This window comes from Myodes glareolus, chromosome 3, assembly GCF_982192425.1.
Source record: "Myodes glareolus chromosome 3, mMyoGla1.1, whole genome shotgun sequence".
Lineage (NCBI taxonomy): Eukaryota > Metazoa > Chordata > Mammalia > Rodentia > Cricetidae > Myodes > Myodes glareolus.
In genome coordinates, this window is record NC_142028.1 from 108,738,332 (window position 1) to 108,765,665 (window position 27,334).

Below are 27,334 nucleotides of genomic sequence, written 5' to 3' on the forward strand. Positions count from 1 at the left end.
ATCTAATACATTCAAGGTAGTATGGCTATAGACTATATATACACATACGTACAGAAAATATACATATGTATATAATATATATATTCTACTTTCTATACTAATGCACACACAATATATATTCAAGTTGTGATTTTTTTCTTTTAGATTCTGCATCTATAAGGAGAGGAGGAATGGAGTTAAATTAAAAATGTATTTCTTTGTTGACTACTGATATTTTTGTTTTTGAATTTGGTTTTTCTTACATCTGGTACACACCAGACTAACCTGTACATGTTATCCCTTTGGAAGCATATGTTCGCGGGCCCTGATCCAGGAGAAGCTTCTGTAGCTGCTTTTAAAAGTATAAGGTTCCTTGAAGAGAAGCGAGGGGGGGAAAACTATGAAATTTGTTGTTAATTATTGTTTACTTTCTGGGAAATATGGCAAGCTGTAAACTTCAGATGAGGAGGTCTGTGTTTTTGAATTATGGAATATGCTACTTAGAAGGCAAGAGATTGCAGAAGAACTTGGGAGCCAATGTTTCCAGTGAAGATTAACAATCCACGCAGCTGGTCCTTTCCCATCATTCCTCTGTCCTTCACCGCATTCATGGTCTTGTGTTACACACCGCCATATTATGGTTAGAAGTGCCACGTGGACACAGAAATGCTTATCTTTATAAATCCTATTTTCTACCTGTACCCAAGACTTAATGTGTATTGTTGCTCTGTCTCATGTCAGTATCAGCCTGGTACTGTACACACATGTAACTGGAGATACAGTGGTTGCTGCTGAAAAGCTCAGCTCTGAGATGGAGAAAGGGCAGGAAATTACCCGATATATCTGCCTCTCCTGTGCCGCAAGCGTGTTTGGTCTGTGAGTGCACCGTCCACGTGTGCTTCTTTCTCTAATCATTGAGAGACAGCCTTTGGCTCTGCTGCAAGTGTTGCGCCTCCCTGTTGGAAGGTGGCCCTGCTAAGCATGCTGCACAGAGAAACTTTGAGGATAAAGTGGAGTTGGTCCTGACTTTCTCACCCCAGAAGTGCATCTCATTCTGGCCTGGCCAAAGCCACTCCACTGTGATACACGCAGACTACGGGGCGAGAGAGCCTCGTCTGCTTTCTGTGTTGCTGAGGAGTAATTTTGAGTGGATGAACTGAGGCTTAGGAGAGACTGCCAAATGAGGTGGTGATGATGGTAAAGAGACTCGGACTTAGGGAGTGCTCTGGCAGCAGTACAGCGCAGACGGTATCATGTTTTTGACCATAGTGCTTTAGACAGGCTGCCAAGTGTTTGTGACGAGGCAGGGCTGTTACTATACTTCGCTTTTAACTTTACTTTTGCATACAGTATATCGTTCTTGTTTTATAAACTGTGTTGCAGACTTTTGTCCCTCTATAAACAAGTGAAGCTGTTGAGTTTTTGGACAAAGTTTGAAGCCGCCTTGCGTTGCTTCTTTGCTTTATGTTCCAAGTGGAGAGCTGAATACTAAGATCCCTTTTCACACCGTTTATAATGCGATGCACATTTTGAAGGCAATTTAAATTCTTTTGGCTCCCCAGCCATATGCTTCAAAATGGAAGCATTATACATGTCTGAATAGAGAACGAGGTAGAGGCTTGGCGCACACACATGTACAGCAAAGCCTGCAGTGGGATGCTGTCCTTAGCGGGGTTCACCCTCTAGGAAAATCTCCAAACCTTAGCCCCAGTTTTGTTGAAGAAAATTTAAAATATTTCCAAGACTACGTAAGCACATTTATATACAGAATGTATGTGTGTATTGAGACTTTATAACTTGACCAGTATATTATTTGAGAAGTTGGCAGTGTGAATGGACAGTAATGAACTTTAAGTCTGGGTTGTGATGGAAAGGCAAAAGCTAATAGGAGTGAAAATGGCATTCTTGTCTTGTAATTGCAGTTTTTCCCTGTCCTTTTTAAAGATCGCTATCTTCTCTGCTCTTGCCAGTCTCTCAGTTTATTTCTGCACTGGAAATGCAATGCTTGCTGTAGCACATAGACTCTCACTCTGTCTGACTCCGTCTCTCTTCAGGGGATTTCTTCATTGTTTTCACAATCCAGTTGGCCTGAGTAGCAGACACCAGATATCTCCAATGTTAGGAAAAGAGTTTCTACTTTCCTAGATAGAAGAACTTCTAACCAGCCTTCTCTTTTCACAATTATGCTGATATTTGGTCACGATGTATTGACCACATGGATGCCATTATAAAAATGGTGTAGCTAATGCTTGGATGAAGAAGCTTATATATCATTTTTGGGTTGAGGCGTTGTTCTTGCTGTGTAGCTCAGGCTGACTTCAAATTCATGATCCTCCTGCCTGATCCTCCCCGGGGCTGGGATTGCAAACGTAGAGCTCACACTGAACACTATACATCTGAAATTCGGTTAGACTCTGTCGTTCTTGTTAGATGTTCTTTGTCCCTTCCTTTTCTATCCTAGCTAATCATGGGCTTGTGATGTTAGATCAGATAGAAAAACAATTGTCTCTGTAACTTCCAGGAGAAATGGGGGTTGGGGGGTGCTCTGTGCACCCAGGAGTCATATCTTTTTCTGGTAGTAATAGCTTATAAGTTTATAGATTGTTGATTTAGAATGGCAGTCTTCTTGTGTGTACGCGCACACCCATGCACACACCCACACCCACACACCATTTTTTTCCTCTTGCTCTCTGTACTCTGTGGATATGGGAACTTTTTACAGAAAGACTTTCCTGTCCATTCTGTAAGTAGAGATTTCACAGATAAATCAGTGTTCTTTATAGACTCGGAAGATAACTTGCCAAATGATGGAGAACCATTTTGCTTTTCAGGGAGATTTCTTATGATCCCTGTTAGGGTACAGTCTTGAGTTGTACCTGAATGATCAGCTGTAATACCCTTTCTTATTATAAGCTGTGTGATATAACTTAATAACTTCTCAATAATTATCCTGTGGTGTTCTTTCACCACAAACTGACCTTAGGTTGTTTGGGAAACTAAGGGACGGCTTAGTACTGGGAACCAATAGAGAGAGGGGAAGGAAAGAAAGCAGAAACTGTGTTTCATTTATTTTTGAGAAGCTCAGGAGTTGACATTTCTGTTGGGTGAAGTTGGATCACTGTTTATCTGTGCCTTTTTCCCCCTGTGGCAGGAGACGTGGTGAATAGACACTCCCTCCCAGAGACACCAAGTTCCAAAGCACTGACTCACGAGTTCACAATGAGAAACTAGGATGCAGCCATTTCCTACCTTTGTTTGGAGGCTAATGGATTGGAGCAGGCGGATGTGGGCCTAGGCTGCAGGGCCCTGCAGAAGGAAATGCTTTGGGTGGCCCTTCAGTCCTGGATGCTGTCTAATAACCCCTTTGTAAGGGCTGCACCAGCCAGCGTGGAAGCGTCGTAGAGAATGCAGATCCAGTCTGCATTCCCCTCCTTGTGTTAGCGCACATGGAGCTTTTAAGAGGCAGTGGGGGTACAGCAAAGCTTGCTCTGCTTCTGATGCAGAGCATTTTGAGTGCTTGTTAAGGACAGAAGTAAACACACAAGCTATCTTTCTCTAACAATCTCCTCTGTGTTTCAGCTTTAATATATAGCCATAGTTTCTAGGTACCATTTGACTTGGTCTCATCCTAACTCTTCTAGAACATAGTTTGCCTACTCTCTACGTTCCAGTGAAACTGACCGTGTCACCACCATCCAGCACCCTCTGGTATTTGTTTCCTGAAATTTCTCTTATTTGAAGAGTTAAATTGCTCCCTTGTTTTATTCCAGTGTCTGTTCAAGGGACCTGTGCCTAGAGAGACCTTCTGCCTACCCGTCATTCTTCTCTCAGCTCCCTTTCTTCTTCGGTGCTAAACTGCTTGCCCTGGCACTGCCTGACATATTTTATATTAATTTGTTTTTTTTAATTTACTGTTCATCATGCTTAATAGACTATAGCCTCATGTAGGTTAGAACTTTGATCATATTGTGTCCTTGCCCAGCGCTTCGAATATAGTAGAATTCATGTCTGTGTGTGCCCAACACTTTGAGGAAACCAGATCTGTAATAAATGAAGAGGGAACGCTGTGGGCCATCAGCAGACAGTGCTGACTTCTTCCATTGGGTCATCCCAGGCATTGCTGAGCTTCTAGGTGATTTAGGTTTTCCATCTTGTATGTGGAAACAATGTTTTGCACACTCCAGAAACATTCTTTGAATCTTGTTGTGAGTAGTAGTTCCGTATAGTGGAAAGGCCAAGTATTAACCTTATTTTATGAGAAACAGTACGGGAATAATGAGAAGATGATGTGTCTAGTGGACAGTGCATTTCCCTGGGGCCGTGGTTTTCTGTGTGCTCTGTCCCTGGGCTCATTCTGGGTGATAACATTTGGGATGGTTCTGCAAGCGTGGACCAACAGAAGGTTAAACATGGCAAACACTTGAAATATAACTTGGCAGGGGTTGGGGGAGTGCACAGTAAAGTAGGAAAATGAGACAAGGGAGAGAAATGGCTTTGACCAGAATTGGAAGCTGTGTGTGTTGTCATGTTTACCACTGTTGATTCTTCGACACAAGAGTTTTCAGTTAACCACCCCTCTAGGAATTTAAGAAATGTGATTTTTTTTTAAATCTTGAATTTATTAGGTCTGGAAAGAATTGCTTCTGTCCGGGTGGCTCATAGCTTCCCAGTGTGGTATATGATCTAGAGGACCTACTGTTGGCTGCCTGGCATGTCTGTGCCAGGAGGATAGCATAGGCAGAAATACTTAACTAATGGTGGTGTTTGCGAAGTGTGTGGCGGGATAAAGGAGACAGGGAGAAAGAAAGGAGAGAGGGAGAGAAAGAGAGGAGAGAGAGAGATTCTGGAAGTCCTCCAGCAAGGGGCTAGGAGAGAACTCGAGGACAAATGCTCCTACTTGGAACACACACCAAATACTGGATATTTTTTTTTTAAGAGAAGCCAAAATTAAACACAGTAGAGCTTACTGTTTGCTAATCAGCATGTGTTTACTTTCTCTTCCAAAACTGAAGTTGCCAACCAATACATTTCCTACCCAGTGCTCTGAATCTGTCCAAATAAACATGGGAAGTAGTGAAACAATGACACCACACAAAAACTGTGTCCTCGTTCATTAACTAGGATCCAAAATTTCTCTGTAATTTATTTCTAGTTGCGCAGCGAGGACAGTTTGGTTCATCCTCTTTCAGCTGGCCAACATGGATGAGTGGGATTTTAAGTGACCATGTAATTCTACCAATGTGGCCCGAAACCTAAATGAAAATGACTGATTTCAGATCAGCCTCACTCACATTCCCGCTGCACTAGAATAGTTTGGTCATAGTGTGGTCTTATGGTAGCCATAAACATAACCGATATAATTCAAACAGTCATTTCAAGTTTCTGTCCTAAACTAGAGATCCCTCACACAGTTTTCAGGATGACATTCAGAGTTGATTTCTCTGGATTGCAGGTCTTAAAAGGAAGCTTTTGTGGTATGGTCAGTTTTGACGAATACCGTAGAAAACAAAATCCATAATCAACAGTACAGAAAACCATGAATTCATAAGGCTGCCACTTTAGTTAGACTGCTAGTGGACAGGTCTCTATATAAATACGTACATGTACGAGTTTCTGTATAAGTTTGTTATAGGGATGTAGTTTGGAGGCATTGTGATTATTGGGCTATCATTATAATATTATAAATGTGTTTTATAAGTAGTACACTCCCGGGATTTCAGTTCAGATTCCCATCTTCTTTGAAAAATCCTTTTTTAGGAAATAGTAAGGTATCAATCAGTTATTCTTTATTGTGAATTTAAATAAAATGCACTTGGCTTTGGTCTGTAATGTCATTTAAACTCCTGTGCACCTACTGGTAAACCCACCATGATCCAGTGGCTAGGAACCATGGTCAGAACAGGTCACAAAACCAAACAAAAAAATATGAATGTGGGCAAGAGATCTTTGGGGGAGTGTGGGAGGGTGGGTGGCAGGACACAGGTAGGGGATGGGAGCCAAGAGAAGGTGGGTATTGAGAGTAATCAGGATAACTTCTATACTTATATGACATTGTCAAAGAATAAATTTAATAAAAGGTATTTTAGAAAGGAAAAAGAAATCCCAAACCAAAACACACAAACAAAAACTCTAGAACAAGACAGCAACGACATCAAAAATTGTGTCTCTGAATATTCCAGAGTCCCTAGAGACTGAGTGGTGGTGTGTACCAAGGAGAGGCAGTCTTCTGGTTTCCCCTCACACTTCCTCTCTGCAGCAAAGCCCTTTGCCTTTCCTGTCAGGCATCAGCACAACAAAAGGTGGCCATAGCACCTAACTGGGGATCAGCTACACACTAAAGTTGGGATCCTTTCATCTGCAGAAGTATTGACATATGATGTTTTTAAAAATCAATATAAGAAATTAATGAACTGAACAAATTTTTGTCTTAAATTAATTAGATAAATGGCATATAAATTAGAAACGTTCCATGAGAGCATGTGAAAGCCAAACGCGATCTTTTAGGATGAAATAGCTGTGTCAGAATTCCTTGACAAAAGCTGTGTGAATTCGGTTGTTGTCTTTGCAATCTAGTCAACTCATTCACTGAAAGGAGCCCTGGACCTTCCGCACCAAGGTCTCACATAGGATAGGGCCCCATTGCTGTCAGGAGCAGGGCAGTGGGGCAAGGGGAATCCTGGACTCAGTGCACAGTCCCTCTTGAGCTGGATCCCCAAGCTGTGAACAGCAGGGAATAAAGTGTAGAAAGTTAATGATATTTTCCTAAAAACTAGTGTTAATCTTCTTTTGACACTCACTGTGAACTAACTAGCCAGTGTCAGAAAACTGCTGGTTTGTGGGTGTCTTTCCTTTGACAGTTACGGCCATTAGTAAGCACATCTAGACTCCCCGTTATTAGGGAACACACAGAGGGAGACTAGTCTATGTGTCCTTTCAGCTGAAGAAGAAACTAAGATTCCAGCCTGGTCTTGGAGCTCAGCCGGGGGCTTAGATGCACAGGGAGTGGGAAGGGCGACGGAGGCTGCTCCATTCCCCGACCTCCTGAACTTGTACTTCAAGTAGATGGAGTCAGAAGGAGTCAGTGGCATTTGGGAAAAGCCACAGAGTAAAAAGCAGGGATTGTGGTAAATAAAGGAAGAGGACCTGTATGGAACTAAGGCTTAAAATCTAGAAATTAAATTGCTGAAATTGAAGATTAAATTAAAGCATCCGTGTTCACCATTCATATTTTCTACTCCCTTCCATTGTTTGATACAGTGGTTTATTATTTATAATTTTTAATTTTTTGAGATAGGGTTTCTCTTTGTGGTCCTGGCTGTCCTGGAACTCTCTATGTAGACCAAGCTAGCCCCAAATTCAGGCATGCACCACCACACCTGGCTCCACTCCATTGATTTTTATCGTATTCTCTTTCTTATTTTCTTAGCTACCATCTTCAAATGTATTTAGAAATATTTAATGTACATTAACTATATTTCAGTTAATATCTTATGCATTGATATATTTAGGAAGTGTTATTTTAGTTAAATTTTTCTTAAATTAAAAATAATAATTTCAGATGAGTAAATGCATTTTTAAGAGATTTAAGCAAATTAACTGTGGGTCTCTTTTCCCCAATCTTCCTTGGGCTGCTTCACCAGGAGGATGTTTCTCTCTTCAGGGCCTTTGCTACACGGAGTCCCATCGCATATGTGTTTGTGGTCTGAGTCTGAGGCAGAGATGCTAATCTCTACCATTCAGTCTGCAGCATACTTCCTTGCCATTTTTACCCCAGGATAATTTTTCCTAAGTATGACAGCTCATGAGTCCAAGGACTCGAGGTCTCCATCATAGACTTTCCAAGTCACAAGAGGTTCCCTAAGTGTTCTTCCCTTGGCACCTAGCGCAGTCTTAGAGTACCAACTCTCACTTTGGAAATGCCCACCCCTAGATGCTGTACGTAAGATGATATCACAGCAAAGAAGTGTGATGGCGGTCCAAGTGGCTGGGGCCATGAGTTCATATAGAATTGATGGATTAGGAGTAAGCTGCAGCTGCTAAACTCGCATTGCTGATTGATCCCGTTGCTTCTTATGCTCGCCTCTCAGTAATGTGCAGTCTACAGTAGAGATACAATATTGAAAACCCTGAACTGTGGGGACAGCTCAGTGGGCAAGAGGGCTTCCTGTCAAAGTAAGAGAAGCCATTCAACTCCTAAGCTACTCACATAAGAAATCGGCCATTGCCACATGTGTCTCTAACCCCAGGGCAGGGAGGCAGCGACTGGTGGGCCACAGGCGCTTGCTGGTCAGCTTGGCCTCCCTGAACTGGGGAACTGCTGGGACAGAGAGATGCTGTCTCCAGAAACAAGGCAGAGAATGGCGGAGGACCTGTGGCTTTTTGTGGCCTTTGCATGCACGTGTGCGGGTGCATACACCATGCACATACATGCATCCCTTCTACCCCACCCCCATACAACAACAGTGGCTAAATATTGATCCTCAGACTTTGTCACAACTTTTAATGATAAATGCTAGATTCCCTCCCCCCCCTGAAAAATTTTTAGGTTTACTTCTGAGAAATTCTTATCTGAAAATGTTAGCTTCCAGTTACCTCAGAGAGGATCAAAATAGTGGGTTTTTTTTTCCTGCTTGTTTTTGTTTTTTTTTGTTTTTTGTTTTCATTTGGAAATAGATTGAGTTGCTTTTGTCTGGATTTCATATACTTGGTGCGTGATTTCTGCCTTTGCCTCTAAAATTCAATTCAGTAAACTTTGCTGTGGGCAGTAAGATGCACGGGTCTTAGGGAATGCTCTGACCTGTGCTTCCCTTGTCCTGGCTTTCTTACCAAGTGATGGCTCTGCTGTATGGAGTCAGCAGTGGACATGGCATGCTAAGCAAAGAAAGAGGTCCCTCCTAGCCTGTCCTGCTGAGCTGCCTGCTTAGCTGAAGGAGAGCTGGCAGCCAGGGACTCTGCTTCAGGAGGTCCTGCAGAGAGGCTTGGGGCACCCCTGATGTCTAAGGTCAGAGGCCACAGGAGTTGCAGGAGAAAGCCCAGAAGCAAACAAATTGAAATGATGTTTAAGTAAAATGGGATAAATAGTTCAGCTCACTATAGGATCTTGTCACAGTTTTGGAGTCTCTGTCACTTAAAAGGGCCCCAGAAATGCAAGGACCCGCTTCCTTTATTCCTCCTTTGATAGCTTCCACGGTGTGTCCTGCTTAGAAAACAGTTGGTTCTTGAAGCTTGATCCTTAGCTCTCTAAATCTTTATTATTTTTAATTGCATGCATGTGTCAGTCTGGGTTTGCGTACGTGAGTACAGGTGTCTGCAGGGACTGGAGGAGTCACATCCCCGTGGAGCTGCAGTTCCAGGCCCTGATGTAGGTGGCTGGACTTGAACTTGGGTCCTCTGGAAGAGCAGTGGTACGTGTGAATTGCTGAGCCGTTTCTCCAGCCTCCTACATATTTGTTTTCTTTTTAATTTATTTTGGTGTTGGAGTTTGAACGGAGGGCCTCACACATGCTCAGGACATATTCTGCCACCAAGCTATACCAGTTGATACAAAACTTTAAAGTGACCTTCAGACTTCATTCCTCACACCCGCCAATCTTCCTTATCTCGGCAAATTCTGTGATGGTGCTGGAAGTCCAGCGGCTTTTATGTGATGTTTGCTTACTTGCTGTTTCCCGAGCATAGGTGGAATGCTGGTGCTGCCGGGGTCGTCTTTGCTGGTGGCAAAGGGTTCTGTGGATTCTGGAGCGGAAAGACAGGCGGGCCCAGAGGTCAGCCCAGGCTGTTCTGTGTTAAGTGAAAATTCCCAGTGTGACCGTGTCGTAATCCCAAAGCAGATGTTTTACGGAGTCTCATTATTGTCCAGAAGTGGCTTTTGGATGAGACCATGCAGCCAGGCAGAAGCAGCGCGAACACAGTTGGCTTGCCCACCTTGGCTTTGGCTCCTTCTTCCCATCACCCTTGAGCCCACTCCATCCTCAGCTTGCCCTTGATCCTTCTTCCGGCTCTGTGCCTTTAGCTCCTTAAAAACGACCAGATAACAGCATACAGCTAGATTCAAACCCTAGCTCTCTGTCCTGATTAGAGGCTGGCTTTGCCGTGAGACTTTTCAGGTCTGTTGTTGTTGGCGAAGACCTTGTTTCTTTCTCAAGTCTTTCAACCACGCCGTGGCCTTTCACAACCTGTAAGTCCTGTAATACTATATTTCGTGAAGAAAGGGAAAACGAGATTCCCCCGTCCTTGCTTTTGTTAACCCATTCTTGTTTTAGACTTCAACAAAAAAAGGGTTTTTGTTAACTGGAGCTTAAAATCAGCCAGCTTGGAAAGTAGTCTCCCTTTTTGTGCAGGGAGGATTAGCTTGGCATGTTGTGCAGTTCCCTCGTGTGAGCCGCTCCTGTGTCCTGTCATACGGTGTATAATTACGGCACTTCACCATCGGCAGTCATTCTTCAGCTCAGACCTGCCTTAAACCTCTCATTAATATAAATCATACCGGCAAGGTAGAAAATGCACCTTTCAAAAGAACCAAGTGTTAGGGAGGTAATCTGTTCTTTCCATAATAGACCCAGAGCAAATAATCTTTACCTAGTGCTTTTCTTCTCCAGGCAATCAAAATAGCTTGTGGTAAAAGATCAGGTACCCGGACTGCACAGATGCTCAGTGTTTTATTCACAGGGTCAGGCTTCTTGCTTGATTCCAGCCTCGTTTTCTCTCTGTCGCCCTTGAACAGTGGAGTGTATAATCCTCCACTCTTTCAACATTGACCTTCGGGTGAGACTCTCTCTCCCTCTCTTCCTCTCTTCCTCTCTCTCTCTCTCTCTCTCTCTCTCTCTCTCTCTCTCTCTCTCACACACACACACACACACAGACAGACAGACAGACAGACACATACATAGGCAGACATGCACACACACAGGGTTGTATATGTCAATTAAGCCGCAAATTATTTTTATTTGGGGGCTCTCATTGACGCTCCCATTCTAGTCAGTAACAGTCTGAACTTCCAGTGTCTCGGAGTGAGTTTCCTTTTGTGGGAAAGTCACAGGCTCAGAGCTTTGCTTTGGTGTGGCCCTCTCAGGTCCGGTCTGGTAGCTGAAGGTCCTCATCTCTCTTGCCCACGGCCACCATTTTTCCCCTCCAAGTCATCTAGCAGCTTCTCCTGCTTCAGCAGTGTTAGGACGGATGGTTGCAGGAAGCCCAATACAAGTGGGGCTGCTGTGTGCAGGAGCTTGTCAGTCTCTGGGAAACATCGCAGACTATTACAGACCCTAACAGCCCAGGCTATTTGATCTAACCTGTGCTATCTCTGCTGACCTGTTTCTTCCTCCCTCCTTTGAGTTTCTGACTCATGACTATAGCTTCTGGTTTTTTTAAAATTTGTTCAAGAACCCCAGTTTTTATACCCAAAGACCTTCCTCCAGTTAATTTCCTTCATCCTTCAGCTTTCAGTTTAAAGTAGCTTTCTGGTTTTTTTTTCCCCCATAGTTTTATTAAATGCCTGCTATGTGGCAGAAATTATTTCAGGCCAATGAAATTCAGGGGACCATCCAGACAGACAGACAGCATTGCTGTTCTTCCAATCTAGGAGCGCCCCTAGCAAAGACTCTTTCTGGATGCCCTGTTTCCGTTGGCACGTTATCCGACGTGTCTGTCATACTCCATGACTTCCCAGGGAACTCTCTCACTCTGCTGAGCAACTGTTTATCAATGCCTGTTGGAAAGACCCAGCAAGGTTCTACCAAGCCTCTTCTTTCTGATGCTCTCCAAATGCTGTGAAGACATGGCCACAGCCTCTCTGTCATGTCTCATCTCAGAATCCAGTTGGCATGTGGTTGCGAATGGTAATGAAGGAGTGTTGTGCTCCCAATCCACTGATTTCTTCCATTTGTATTCTGTCTGAATCCTCTTACGTTCCTTTCTTATATTGTCTTAAAAATAGCACAAGTTAGAAATTTATTCAGACTCATCAACCTTTCTTGGAAAAGAAGTCAATTACTAAAATTGATTGACTAAATTCATATAGTTGGCTTCCTTCCAGCATCCAGTGGACATTAGTGGCTGTAGAAGTGGGGTACAATGCCAGAACTGATGGCAGTCTAGGGGTTGATGACCTAGGGAAAATCCTGTGCTGGGCTCTGGAGCTGGAAGGGTGGGAACCCAGGACTTGGAGAGGAATGCAGCTGAGGACAGAGAGGATCAGTTCCACAGTTTGTGCTAGGAGATCCAGGTACTCCCTTTCTTCTTGTCCAACATTAGAAGAGAATCTTTCATATGCCAGAGGCTTTTTAAAAGACATATAACCTAAAATGTATTCTTTGAGAATTCCATACATGTGTAGGATGTATTCTGTTCCTCTCCGTCTCCCGTTCTCCCCAGCCCACCTCCATACCATTTCCCTCCCAACCAGCTTTACCACCCCTACCACTACCTCCTCCTCCTCTTCTTTACCCATTGAATCCAATTAGTGCTGCCTTTATGTTAATGGTATGGACCACTCACTGGAGCAACCCTACTAGTAGTCCTACTCTCAAAGAAAAATAACTCTCCCTTTCCCAGAAACCCTGGGTCTTGGGAGTTCTTGTCCCCATCCATGCTGGAATGTGGAGTAACTTGGTCTTGCTCAGATATTGTTCAGGGAACATCAGCGACTGTGGATGTCGTGCCCAAAGGTCGGCATTTCCTAGCGCTCTGTCTCCCAGCTGGGACATTCTTTTTGTTCTCCCTTCTGGATGTGCCCAGGGCGGGTTGGGAGAGGGTTGATAGAATTGCACCATTTTGGGCTGAGCACTCACAGTAACTCACTTTCAGCTCTTCAGCTGTTACAGACCTCTGCATTAGCTGATGCCCACTAAAAAGGAGCCTCGCTCACCAGCTTTGAGAGCGGCACAGTATGTGGGGAGAAGCGTAGGTCTTGAGAAGGCAGCTGGACAGCATGGCCGTTCAGTGGAGTGATAGTAGATTCCAGGAGCTTATTTATGTACCTGATATCATTGAAGACACCGCTGCACCTTCAGTTCCTACTGAAGAAGCAGGTCTGATAATCTCGGAATTACAGCCTTTTGGTGCCCAACTGGAGTCTGACGAGTGAGTGAATTTACCCTGGAAATGCTTGGTCTCACTTTGGTTCTAATTCTTCTTAAGCCCTACTGTTAGAGTCAAAATTCCTGCTGGTATGGCTGATATGATAGTTGCGTTTCAATCAGGCTTAAATGAAGGTTTTGTGGGCTGATATGAAAAGCAGATTCCCCCATCTGCCATTGTTTCAGTAGGAGAATTTGTTGCGCTCTGGATTGTTGACTCACCTTCGGTTTGGAGCACTGTTGATTGGTGAGTTGGGGATTGTTTGTATGAGAATCCAGAAATGTCAAAAAATTAATTTTATTTATTCTCTTGCGATACTAAAGGGTACCTCTTTTTAAATACTTGCTTTAAATGTATTTTTCTGTTTTGCCTCTCCCATAAAACTCTCCAACAAATTTTTTGAGGATATATAATAACAATTGTAATAAAGTCACTGAAAGAAAAATTTAAAAGAAAAATAAAAAATTTCTGATAATCTAAAATGTACTATCCTCATTTTACCTTGAGTACTGAGAGCCTACATTATATTGGGTTGCATTTGGGCTCATGTGGAAGAGAAATTACATTCTTAATGAACTCCAATAGAATTAAAATATCAACACAGAGAGGCAAGGTGGACTGAAAGAACTTAACTGTTAGATTCTTTTGTTATAAGGGGCAAAGCTTGCCTGGGAAGCAAACCTTTCCTTGAGAATAGTTTCCAAAACAAATATACTGTAATTTGCAACCAATTTGAATTAATATGTAATTAATATATCTGAAAGAAATTAAAGGAAGAATGAAATGCTTACAGTTTGACCACAAAAACTTAGTGTGGCTTCTGCATGTGGGTTCAAGTAGGACATTGAAAGTTTAAGATGTGGAAAAGAAGAATCATAAAGTTCATTTTAATCATTTGAAGACTTTGATGTAGGTGTTTCTCTTCTTATATAATTATTTTTAAAGTCTGTTTCCACACAGAGTCTTTAGATTCATGTCTCTTATTACTCTATGTAATAAGTAAGATGGGGGAATAAAGTTGGGTGATTCATCTGGTGAAATGTAGAGTAATTAATTTCACTGGGTGAAAGTGAAAATTTACATATTCAAGAAGTATTATGTTAAGGATGGGGAGGGAACTGGAGATTGTACATGTGCTTAGCATATGCAAAACTCTAAGTTCAGTTGCTAGCTGCTGTCTTGCACCCCCAAAGTATTATGTTAAAGGAGATTTTGAAAAAAAAAAGTATACAATCAGTTTAAATTCATGTCATAGTAATGTCCAAATGTTGTCCTATCTCAGGAGTTTGAGTGGGTCTGTTCTTCCATTCAGGCTTATGTAGCTCAGACTCAGCACTAAGCTGGGTAAGTCCTTATGTGGTCCGCCTCATTCCTCATCTCTAATAGTCCCCACCTCTATGGTTTGTATTAAGAATTAAAGCCAACTTTTGTGGAACTTCTTGTAAAATGCTTGCTTATATTTAACATCTACAAATGGTGCTCATTATCAACAATTACACGCCACTGGAGGAAATAGATATTAAAACATTGATTGCATAAATAGATATTAAAATATTGATTGCAATACTATTGTTAATTTTCATTCATTAGTCATATATTTAGGTTCTGACAAAATACTCAGTTTATAAAATTCCATCCAAATCATCTCTGTTTTTCTTCCTAGTACATAGTTTTTAAAGTGGTAAGAGTTCCTTGCACATTTGGCAAAGATTTAACCCTCCTAACCCTGACTTGATTCTGTGACAAAATTATTTTAAATCTGAACAAAAAGTTAATTATAATTTTTAACTTCTGATAAAGTTAGAATTATTTGAATAACTCAACTATTCAGTTCTAATTTCTGGATATATTAGTCTAGTATTCATCTAAAGATGTGATTAGCAATTACCTGATCATTCTAAATATTTGCTCCTAGAAATGAAGGTCATCTTACATGAGTTGTAAGGACTGATATGTTCATTGATTTTCTTGACAGTGACTCTATTTAATAGACATGAGCCAAAATTGTTTTGAAAATATCCTTTATTAGCTTATTAAAAGAAATATGTTTCAAAAATGAAATAGGTTTCATTTCTTATTGAATTAATATTTTAAACTTGTTTTACAAAGTCAAATTATCATTAAATGATTATAGAAAAACAATAAGCTCCTTAAAATGTATAAAATGTGCTTCAATTAATTATTTTATTAATAGTATAATAAACAATGATAGCCAATTTAAGTCTCAAGTAATATAATCTTTTTACTAGTTTTCTAAATTATATTTTAATGAGTTTATTGAACTTTAAGCCATTCTACTGAAAAAAAAACTATTTCAGGAGAATGACCAAATATTGTGTATGGTTAGTATAAATGAAAAAAAAAAAGTAATCCTGGTCATGGGGTTGTGCACCTTTAATCCTGTCACTCAGAAGTCAGAGGCAAGTTTACCTCTGTGAATTCCAAGTCAGTCTTGACTATCCAGGCAAGGCAGGGCATCATAGGAAGGCCCTGTCTCAAAAACCAACCAATCAACCAGGCAATCGACAAACAGGCAAAACAGACCACCAATAGTAAACAAGCATATTGGCCTGTACCCCCTAAAGACTCTGCTTGGCATTTCTGAAAATTTGGTTTTGTTTGTTTGTTCTTTGTATGCAGAATTCTAGCAAAGCCCAAGATGAATCTCTGGCAGAGCTAGGTCTGCTTTTAAGTCACAGGCCAATCCAGCACACTTGGTAGCTTTCTGTTATTTTCAGACTACTCTTACAGACAGTGAAGGTCTTTTCATGTCGTTTCCATGAAATGAGATTTCCTTATAAATCAAAACCCACGAACCCCCTGATGCCCCACCCTTCACTTTGTTTCTGCCCATGTTCAACTGTTGCTTTCAAACATCTCATAAGGTGTCCTGTTCTTTTGGGGAGAGCACACAGAGGGTTTAAGGTGAACCTAGTGTCAATCACTGGACCCTTTCAAATGGCTTGTTTACTTCATTAATTATTTATCTGTCTACTTAAGGGCATTTTTTTTAGATAAAAGAGCTCCAGATACACAAATCAAATGTATTCCAAAGCAAAGTTATTTTTCACCTTTAAACAAATGTTTCCAATTCTCATTTACATATGTAATTTAAAAATGTTAAACATTTAGATAATGGGGTAGGATTTTGTTATGAGGGTTTGGGGGGTACTTAGGAAGGGCTAGATACTCATAGGACTGGAGATGTGGGTTAGTGGTAGAATATTTGCCAAATGTGTGAGTCTCTGGGTTTAATCCTCCCTAACGCACACACACATACATGCACACACAAGTACGTGCACACACACATGTATACATGCACACACATGCACAGCTGCTGTAGAATTATAATTTTCTAAGACAAATGGCCCTGAGAAAATCTGTGTATCTGAGGAGCCATAGGTAGTAATACTGGAAATTGGCTAACGGCGAATCAATCCCACACCAGTTATGTTTTAAGGGGTTATTTATTTTGGGGGGTAAAACTTACATACACCATAAACCGTCAGGAAGGGAGCCTAGTCGCTGGAGCAGGAGCCGGGAGCAGGAGCCGGGACCAAGAGAGCCTAATCCGGGATCTGTGGCTCTTTTTAAAAGAGAAATATACCACGCCCCAGTGGGCTGGTATTTCAGCGGCTATTGGCTAACGGAGCGGAAGGCGCTCCCCGCCGCACTGTGGGCTCGTGCTTCAGCGACTATTGGCTGAGGCCCGGAAGATACTCCGGCAACAATTGGCTAAGAGAGTAAGTTTGTAAGTTCTTTATTTATTTATTTATTTATTTATTTATTTATTTATTTATTATGTATACAATATTCTGTCTGCATGTGTGCCTGCAGGCCAGAAGAGGGCACCAGATCTCATTACAGATGGTTGTGAGCCATCATGTGGTTGCTGGGAATTGAACTCAGGACCTTTGGAAGAGCAGGCAATGCTCTTAACCTCTGAGCCATCTCTCCAGCCCAAGTTTGTAAGTTCTTAAAAATTAAGATTGAAAGTGTTCATATAAAAAATGAAGATGCTTTCCAAACAAATTTTATACAATTGAACAAGCACTTAGAATTCTCCAAAATGTTGTCTGCCCGTTTTAGAGGTAAGAAGAGCCTGACAGTGGTAAAGACAAAATTATCGAGGAGACAGACAAGATCGAGCAGTAAGCTGTGATCATGTATCTCCTTTCTTTTTGACAGTTTCAATTCACATGCCATCTTTGTTTTTTAGCTGTCTGTTTTAAATCCCAGTGATCTATTATTAGGGAAATAAAGCTTTTCCGGGCAGCTATGAAATAGGGACCAAAAATTGACAGTGGTGGCCGTGAGCAGGGATCTTCAGCAGAGGACAGTCTGGCTTCCTGGGTAGCCCAAAGGTTTTCTTCTGCTTTGTTTATGCCTCTTTGTAGAAAGCTTTCTGTGGAGAAAGAGCTGCTCATTGTTCCAGAAAATATAATAACGGATGAGATTAGAAGGAATACATTGAGGAAGATTTTTTTTTTCATTTTCTCTTAGTTAATTCTTTCAATATCGTCTTAGATGATTTGTGGGTGAGAGGAGATAAGTATAGACCTTTTTGCCTGGGTGACAAAATCGGACACTGAGACAGAGTGCCTTGATGGGGCCGAGAAGATGCAGGGTCACAAAGGACTCCAAAGATTCCTGATGCATTCTTAGCATTGTGTCTACCAGACAGGCTCACCTGCGTTTCCTGGGAGATGCAGATTTGGTGGAGTTAGTGGAACAGAGCTAGGACTGATGAAGATCTCTTTTTTTTCTCTCTTTTTTTTTCTCTCCGTTCTTTGAACATGATGTGTCAGAATTTTACCTTTTGATGGAACAGAAGCTATTGAATTATGCAATAAAGAAAGTAGCTAAGAAATAAGGGAAGTCACGTGGTCATTAATTAATTAGTGGTTGTCACCTATGTATAAACTGTAAAAAAAATTAAAATCGGGATTCAAAATTTTAAGCTGTGGTCTAGTAAAGTGCTGTATATGGGAAATATGGGTGAGAACAAGACTCGCTGAAGTCGTGGCAAACAGGTGCAGCTCAGCTAAGTGGTGCAGCAGAGGAGATAATTAGTACTGCTCATCAGAACTGGAGTCTTAGGAGAGCGTTATCAAAGGGTGGACCCACTTGGTGAACACGGACAGTAAGTGATCTCCGCTCATTCTGCTTCAGAATGCAGCCTGGCTTTCCTCAGGGTGGAGTAAGACTTCCCTCGTGTTGTCTCTGCTCTCTGAGCGTCCCTTAGACTTGTAATTGAATGCTTAGAGTTGTAGGTGGCGTTGTGAAGACGCAGCAGGAAGGATGAGTGGAACACTGTGACTTACAAAGACAGGGAGGGGGAAAGTGGGATTTGAACTGGTCCACAGAAAAAGTTTCTCAACTCCACGTCCAGGGAAGGCAGGTCTGGTGGAGGCAGTCTGCGGGCCACAGCACAGGGCACCAGTTCATAGGGCACCCGAGTTGCCGGAGGAAGCATTAGAAGGGTTGAGACTGGAGTGGGGGAAAGGACCTTTGGGGACAGGAATGTTTGACGATGCAGTGATACCATTCTGTAGGTCTAAATGTTTCAGGCTGTATCATCAAATGCCAGCAAATTTATTGGTTTAAAGTGGCCCTGTTTACAAGCTAGCCTGTGCCATGTAACTTTGTTTTCTGCTCTGTTTATTCCAAGATTAAAATCAGTTTTTGACCTGGGGTGAGGTGTCTTCTGGAGGCTCAGGTAAGGGTGGGAGTAGATGGTTTTGAAGCTTATTGGTAATGTCAACTGCGTATACCCCTTGTGGGTATATGGTTTCTTTGCTACCTGATGGTGACTATACTTAGTACTTAGAAATTGCCTGAATTCTTTCCCATCCTTTAGCCAGTGAGGGCCCTTCTCTTCTTTTGAAGCTTTCTGACCTGCCTTCTTAGACAAGCAGAAGGGTCTCCACTTAAGGAGCTCATTTGATTGGGTCAGACCCACTGGTATGAGGTTCCTTTTATCTTCAGGCATGCCGTCTAATTTAATCAGTAAAACTATGGTGTTCATCGTCTGGGGATCAGGTAGGGATTGGAGATCAGAGCGGGAAGTTTTAGTGATAACCTCGGAGATCTGACTTACGTAGTGGGTCGTGGGGGTGCTCCAAGCAGTGTCTTAGAGAGTGGAACATAGAAAGTATTTTGGAGAGATGGGGTCTATACAAAGATGACAAAGAACCCAGTATTTGCACCATCAAAATGTCAGAGAGAATCAGTGTGCTGCAGGGACCAACAGAAGCACGTGACAGCAGCTATGTCCTGAGTAGCTGGGGAAGGGAGGGAGGGGTGATTTCTGCGTGGGTTCTGGAGGGAGAGGTAATTTATTAGGTGGCTAGGCAGGTAGACTCTTCTGCCTTCTTCTCATAAACAGCGGAGTCTTTATCTATGTGCACTTCAACTTCATTTGTAAAAGGAAGTTCATTGCTTCATTTATATCATTTCTGCTAAAAAGAAATTGGAGGTTCACTGGACCTTTCTGATGTGCTTGTTTCGTAAGTGGGGAATTATAAGCTCACAGAGGGAAAGTGACAGACTCCCTGAGTGTCTTCACTAAAGGTACATTTGGAAGAGAAAAGTGCTTGCTATCGAGTGATTGGGGGGCATGAGAGGTGTACCAGAGGGCAGCCTGTTCAATTATCTCATGAATTCTAGCGGCAGGGATCAGCTTGGCTTGGGATTTACCAGGAAATGCCTTCGGAGGAGGCTGTTCTTAAGCCCTATGAGGCTGTTAGCAGAAGTGATGGGAAGGGTGAAACCTAAGTACAGACCAGCTCTGCAGAGCTGGGGAGACAGAGATGTTTGGGAAGCAGCATAGCCTTTGGAGCCTCATATATTTGAGGGGTATGACTTTGGGCAAGGCATTTTGTCTTATTAACCTCAACTGCAAAATGAGGCTATTTTATGCCCATATAAACACATAATAACAGACGTATACATCAAAGTAGATGAATATTGGTAGTCTGATGTGATCCCACCTACTCCCTAGAACTGTTGTGGACTCTGGGTGTGAGAATGTACAGCCTTGTACCTGCCATGTGATCAGTACTGCACATTAGTAACTGTAGCAAGGCAAAGATTCCGAATCTGGAATTTAGGAAGTTCAAGTTTTCAAACCGTGAGAATCCTCTCTTGTTGAGGTACAGGACAGTCACCATGGTAAAGGAGGATTGGGCTTTAGATGAAATGTGGACTCTCCAGCAGAAGCTGGGATCCAGAGGGCAGGAACTCCTGCTGTGTCAACGTTTGGCTTGATCTGAAAATACACCGTTTAGTAACTCTCTTCCGGTTGAGGTCCTAGAGGAGCTCACAGACTTGAAGGTAAGGAGGAGATGGGCAGGCAGACAGAGTAATAGCTGGTTCACTCAGCAGAGGCAGGGGGATGGGATTATGGTGTGTGAACAGTTTCACCACGTGAGGTGTGAAACCCTTAAGTGTAGAAACTCGTTTGCATGTGCTCATCTCTGCAGATGAGGCATTCAGGAAGGAGGCTTCACTTTGATCTCATTGAAAGAGTGAGGAGAACATTATACGGAAGAGTAAGGAGTTGGGGGAGGGCAGAGAGAAGAGGAGGCGGCACTGGAAGTGGTACTGTCGGGGAGGTAGAGGGTTCCAGGGTTCCAGGGTATGATATGGAGCTGCTGGCGGGGTCCACTGTTAGCTGGACTATGAAGCCATCATCATTCTGAGAGATAATGGAAAAAGCTTGGTTCCCACGCCAAACTCTTAGTTTCCCTTGATCTCTGATTCCTTATGGAAGTAGTAGAGACCTTGTTTCGTGAAATAGCGGTATAAATGACATTCAAAGCATCTCTCTAAGCCAGGGCACCACAAAGGGTTTTAAGACAGCACCATAGAGATGTTTTTGTCTTATTTCTGGTGTATGAACTAATTAAAAAAGGAAAAACAAAAACCACTGCTCTCTTTGTGACTTACTTCGTAGCAGATCTGCATCCTCTTCATTACTCAGAGTTAATAGTAAGATAAACTTTGGAGTGTTTTAGTGATTGTCTTAGGACTTCTATTTTTTGTGACGAGATACTATGACCACAACAATTCTTATAAAGGAAAGTATTTAGCTAGGGTGGCTAACAGTTCAGAGGTTTAGTCCATTGTCATCATGGTTGGGCAAGGCAGTGTGCAGGCAGACATGGTGCTGGAGAAGGAGCTGAGAGTCTTACATCTTGGTTCACAGGCAACAGGAAGTGAACTGAGTTCTCGGGTGTGGCTTGGGCAAATATGAGACCTCAAAGCTTGCCTATCCGGTGCCACACTTCCTCCAACAAGGCCATACCTACTCCAACAAAGTGACACCTCCTAATAGTGCCACTCCCTGTGAGCTTATAGGGACTACTACCACAGTGATCCTTGCTGAGGAGAATTCAGGGTCACCCTCCCCGATTTTGCCTTGATTTCACCTGCAGAGGAGGCAATGAGTCCTCTAGATATATAGATCGGAGACAATGCCTTGACTGTTCAATACAGAGAGTGTGGAGGAACCAGACTGATACTTGCTGGGGACACAGGCCTGCTGTTTAGATGCTCTCCTTAGCTTGAGAATGGAGAAGAGTCCTTGGTACAGTTCTTCCTCTCACAGGAAAGGCTTCTGTTGCTCATGTGTCTAACCATTGCCTTCAGAGTCATGGTGTGGGTTCTGTTGAAATGGATTGAGATTTTGGGAGGACTTGTGACAGCTTTACATTATGAGCCACAGCATCCATTGCACCGTGTAAAGAAGAACTTGCTACTTGCATATTCTAAACTCCTGATTTCTGTTTTCTCCCTCCCTCCCTCCCTCCCTCCCTGTCTTCTTTTCTTCCTTCTTTCCTTCCTTCCTCCCTCCTTCCCTCCCTCCCTCTCTCCCTTCCTTCTTTCCTTCCTTCCTTCCTTCCCCCCTCCCTCCCTTCCTTCTCTCTCTCTCTTCTTTCCGCTCCTTCCCATTAAGTATGGCCTTGTGTATGCCAGGCAAGCACACATACTACTATTACTAGGCTATATCCCTAGCCCCTTATTTCTTGAATCTATAAACTATAGTGTCACATACACTCAAGGTTCCCCCCCCCCCGAAGTCCTCTCTGGTTGATTGGCAGTTAGATTCCTCTCTAGCTTTACTTCCTCTTTAGTAAAATAAATAAAATAACCTCTAGGGAAGATACCTCCTTTGTAAAGTATATATAAAATAGAAATAACCAGATGAGCAAGATCCTGGCCTGAGTCAGTGCTATGGCGCCAAGTGTTAAGTTGTTTGTAATTTTGAGTAGACGAGTCTGTAGACTGAAGGAGCAAGCTTGATCTTTAGGCTTGCACCATTGACATCTTATCCTAAATTATATCCTATTTGGGAGAATCTTTTCAAGTCCAAATTTTAAATGTGTTGTCACAAAGATGGACGGCATACTAATATTCTTCGGAAGACTGTAGAACAATGCTGGCTTTAGCTACATGCCTGCGTAAGTCCCATTTATTATCAAGATATTGTTACTTAATTAGATCTTAGGTTTGTTGGGTTTGTTGGAAATGTTGGTAGTCTTAAGTGTACAGAATCAAAACAACATAAACCTTTTGGCAAGGAAGAAGGAAACAGTCAAACATTGTGTCATACTCTACAGGAGTCAACATTTGGGACAAGAAAGGGGCTAATGCCATCAAAGTCTCTTCCAACTCGAGCAATGTCTATGGTAGCCATTTCTTCGTGAAGAGCACTTGAGAAATGTCTTTGTGGTGGGGCAGTGAGGTCAATGGTGTTGAACTGAAGCTGCTTGGAGAAACTGAGAGGCGTGGCTTATGTCCCCAGAGGGCAAGATGTGCTTCTTCCCAAAGACAATGCACAGTGCCTCCAAGCCTGAAATGCACTACCTGATGGTGGCAGTGGTTAGAGGCAGGGTGGCTCGTTCTCATATTGAGTTCATAGGGAAAACAGACCACACATTCCTGATGCCTGAGGCAGCCTAAATCTGGGCAGTAGTAGTAACTTCTTTGGTATCTCAGTAAAATATCAGGACCACATATCAGCAGTGAAGGGAAGTATATGTAGACTGGCCTCATGCATCCATGGTCATCAGGATACCAGGTGGCCAGGACCTCAGCTAAGCATGGCCTAAGAGCTCCTCATTGTCTTCCCAGGAGCTCCAGAGTCCCACACTGATGTCTGGAAAGACTTCACTTGCTGTAGCTAAGCCATGTTGGTTTGAACTCAGTGTGGTTGGTGGCATCTGGGTTTCATCAGCTGCTGCTTGAGGAGTGTGGGCAGAGCTCTGAAGACAGACTGGCTTTGAGGTTATTCAAAGTCACATTCTTGAAAGGATCCTAGACATAAAGCAATCCAACTTTTATAAAATGTTATCATTTCTATTTCGTATCTGGCCTGCAGCGTACTGTGATGAGGTCTGCCCCATTTCTTGGAAAAATGCCCTTTTCCGTTGGGAACATGTCTGCCCTTTCCAGGCCTGCCCAGATGTTCACACCTCATTAGTCTTACTGCCTTGCTGGGTAGAGACATCCTTGCCTTTTTCTGAAATATTCTTAGATCTTGGTAAGGTACCGACTCTCAGCAAACATGGAAGAAATGGAGCCTAGAGCATTAGAACAGCTCTCTGACCATGTACCAGGATATAAAGGCTTGATACCCATACGTACTTGCTTACCTTAATTTTTCTCTTCACTCAGATGAACTCATGTTTCTCTTTATCTCAGTGGTGTGTATGTTTTAGTAAGTGTCCTCCAATCTTTCAGAGAATGAAACAGGATAAATGAGTAAATAATAAATATTGATACAGTGGAATCCTGTCTTAAATCAGATAATCAGTAAGTGACCTTTCAGATCAAGATTTGATGACTCTTTTAGAATAATATAAACTTAGAGTTCGCAGCATTATTAAATAATTTGTGACTCTTATATTTTGATTGTTCATGTCCCCACCAGAAATAATTTGCACAGTAATCTAATTTAGATTCTGTGTACTTTAAGTAGGAAACAGTGTGAGTTAAACATAGTCATATATAAAATGTATAACCTAAGAGAAATTTGTTGCCTGAAAGCTCTATAAATTAATATTTCTTTGAGTATCAATAAGAGATTGGACAAAACAGCCAATTTAATGCAAATAATATGGCTTTCACTTAAAGATACTGAAGGATTCTAATGTTACAAAACTCACACACATTCTATTTTATTTCAGTCAGTTCAGTCATATTCTGCCACTATCTACGAAGGCAGACAGCATAGTTCTGTTGTTTTTTAGGCTGCTGCGTAGGTCCAAATGGGCCCTAAACTGTAGTGATGGGGGATAGCACACCCCTTCTGAGGTTCAGTTTTTATGGGGCTCATCCCATCTCCAGTGCTTCCTCCATGCTCACCAGCACACAGGCATCCAAACCCTGAAGACTTTCCTATTGACTCTGCTGTCCGCTCACCAGGACTCGGGATCGGCTCAGCAAGGAGTGTACATGTACCTGCAGGTCCGCATGGATTTGCCCCATCTGAGAAGCATCCCTCGCTTGTTGATTTTTATGTTTTGCAAATGATTATTATTTTGAAATTGTTTAGGCATTTTGCCACTCACTTAAGCTTACTTAAGTGGGAAAAGAAAAGTTGTTGACCACCATGTTATTGTCTTAGGCAGGTTTTAATGCCACGTACAAGACAGAAATCTCAGTGCCAAGCCTAACATTATCTTTTAACTAAATTTGAACTCTACCGCATCAGTTACAATTTAAAATGTGCCAGCTTTATTGCCATCACTAAGTGATGGTGATACTGATAGTTACTACACAGCTACCACGTGCAGTGTGCTAACCATGCTGGGACCTGCGTGAAACATCCCAGACCCAGGACAGAGGCCTTCGAGAAGAAACTCTGAGGTATCAGGTCATTGATCTAAGTGATAAAACAAGTGGATGGACAAATCAGATGAAAATTCTTTTTTAAATTAAATTTTTTTACTTCAAGGCCAGTTTAAACTGTACTTTTCTGGTCTACAGAGTTCTAGGACTGCAGAGAAACCCTGTCTTGAAAAAAAAAATATTGCACATTTTGAAAGGATTGGAGTGATGCCTCAGTGGTTAAAAGCTTGTGTTGTATTTCCAGAGACCCAAGTTTGGTTTCCAACACTCACATGCATGTCACGCAGCTTACAACCACCTTTGACTGCAGCTCCAAGGGATGTGATGCCTTTGGCGTCTGGACCTCACGTGCATGGACCTCACCAGAACACATACATACACAGAATTAGAAAGTAAGAAGAAAACCATTAAAAAATTATGCCTCGATACTAAGAGTAATTCCTGTCTTTTTAAACACAAATGGAGCAGCACACGAGAATCATGCCGACACCGGCATGTAGACTCATTCTCATACACTGGGCAGAATCAAAACCCTCCCTGTTAATGAATGATACATCTTTGCCTTCTTGAGAATGAACATTAATGAAGTGGCAAGTTTGTTTTCCCTTATGATTCTTTCCCCCACCTTGGGCTGAGGATCTGGCCCAGGCCCTCATGCATTGTTACAGTGAGCTGTTTCGCCAGAAGGAGACAATAAAATGTTTCACACATTTGTTTAGTGAATATTTCACCATCAATAGACACACCCTTCCTTATTTATTTCGTTAACCTTAATCAGGCATGTATTCTTCAAATGACCTTCAGCCAGTCTCTGCAGATGTTCGCCTAGTCAGCTCACGCATGCGATGACCAAAGTTACTGCTTTCCGTGTTTTATCGAAACCAGTACGTGGACAAGGGAGATAACATTTTTCAGTCTCCTCATTCTTGTTGCATGCACCCATCTTACTCCCCTTTTGTTGATGTTACGAATGCACTACCCAGTCTGCTGTAAACCGCGGTACAAGGTGGTGTCTGGAAAGTAAATGAGACGTGTTGTAGCCGTTTCTCTTTCTGCCTGCTCTGCTTAGCACCTTGTTAATGAGCTTGGCATAAGATCCCTCTACCCAAGTACGTACCTGCAGAAGTGAAAAGGGATGCATTTACCTAACGTAATTGCTGTGTACAGATAGAAGTAGGAAATAAATGTCCCTCCCATTCTTGCTTCTTGTGTGTGTCCTTTTCTTCTTACACTTAATCCATTTTTATCGTTCCTTTTTCCATTCTTGCGCTGGAAACTGAACCCAGGTCCTTGTCCATGCTAGGAAAGCATTCGACTGAGCCCTTGTGTCCACATGCTCCTAAGAAGCATACTTGCAGACACACGGCTACATATGTACATGTTTCATGTGGGTCGGGTCTGTTTCAGCTGGTTGTAGAGGGTGATTATTTGTATTTTGCTCATCATCCGTGTGTGTGCTGCACTGTAGAATAAGAGGCAGAGAGCAGGACCTTCACAGTCAGTATCATAAGCATGAATTTCAAATGGAAAAGAGAATTAGGGTCAAAGAAATAGAAAAAGTAGAGTATTGGAACCCAGCAGGAAAGAAGAAAGAGTAGAACAAAACTCATCATTAATGTGTGTTGTTAGTGAAACTCTGTTTTATTTAGTACACAGATTTATATAGTTGTAGAAACCTCAGAAATATTCATTGCTAGATAATCAATCAGTATTGTATAAACAAGAGTTTCCTGGTAGTCAATATAGAAAAGAAGTACAGTTAGGAAAATACCAATACAGGAAGGAAGGAAAATACTGATACTATCCCAAGGATAGCTGATACTATCCCAAGTGGAATCCTGAGGAAGGAAAACACATACGTGTTTACATATATACACATACATACATATTCCCATCTGAGAGAAGAAAGTTGGCCAGTTCTTAGAGGAAAGCTCAGTCTGGGTTTTGGGGACAGAGCGCAGGAGGGTGCTGGGAGCCTGGCCCTTGCAGATAGAAGAGGTGAGAAGGGTAAGCAGCCTTAGAGCTTTCTGAGAACTCACACGGTTTCCAGCTCCACGGTGCCGGCAAAACACACTGGGCCTCTAGTTCAAAAGTGGAGGCATTCCAGACGTGACAGCTCATTAAACTGCACTTTGGCCCCTTCTGAGTAGGGTTTGTGTGTGATTGCGCAGGTCCTGGTCCTGAAGGCAGAGTGCTGTGAGTGGGCACAGAACCTTCAGAGAAGGGCACAGGCCAGACAGGAGAAAGTGAGACTTGGTGAAGGAGGGTGTGCAGCTCAGCATGTGCTCTCTTTGGGTGTTCCGCTTCTTTTCTGTGTAAAGGAACTGGTGATGAGTGAGGAGGTTGTGGTCCCCTTAAGGAGGCAGAGTGTGGTGTGGTACAGAAGGAGGGGAGGAGCAGATGCGCACTCTGCCTGGCACTGGGC

General features: G+C 42.5%; 1 protein-coding gene and 1 long non-coding RNA gene across 6 annotated transcripts in view; one reads left to right on the forward strand and one right to left on the reverse strand.

The window, feature by feature from the left end:
* Positions 1-27,334, forward strand: part of Nfib (nuclear factor I B) — a 216,549-nt gene that overhangs the window by 65,799 nt on the left and 123,416 nt on the right. The gene's annotated exons all lie outside the window — the stretch shown is intronic.
* LOC125412573 (uncharacterized) lies at positions 25,188-27,311 on the reverse strand. Its single transcript, XR_007235632.3, has 3 exons — positions 26,951-27,311; positions 26,027-26,371; positions 25,188-25,922 (listed from the first exon to the last, which is right to left on the reverse strand). It is a non-coding gene; the product is annotated as an uncharacterized LOC125412573 (long non-coding RNA).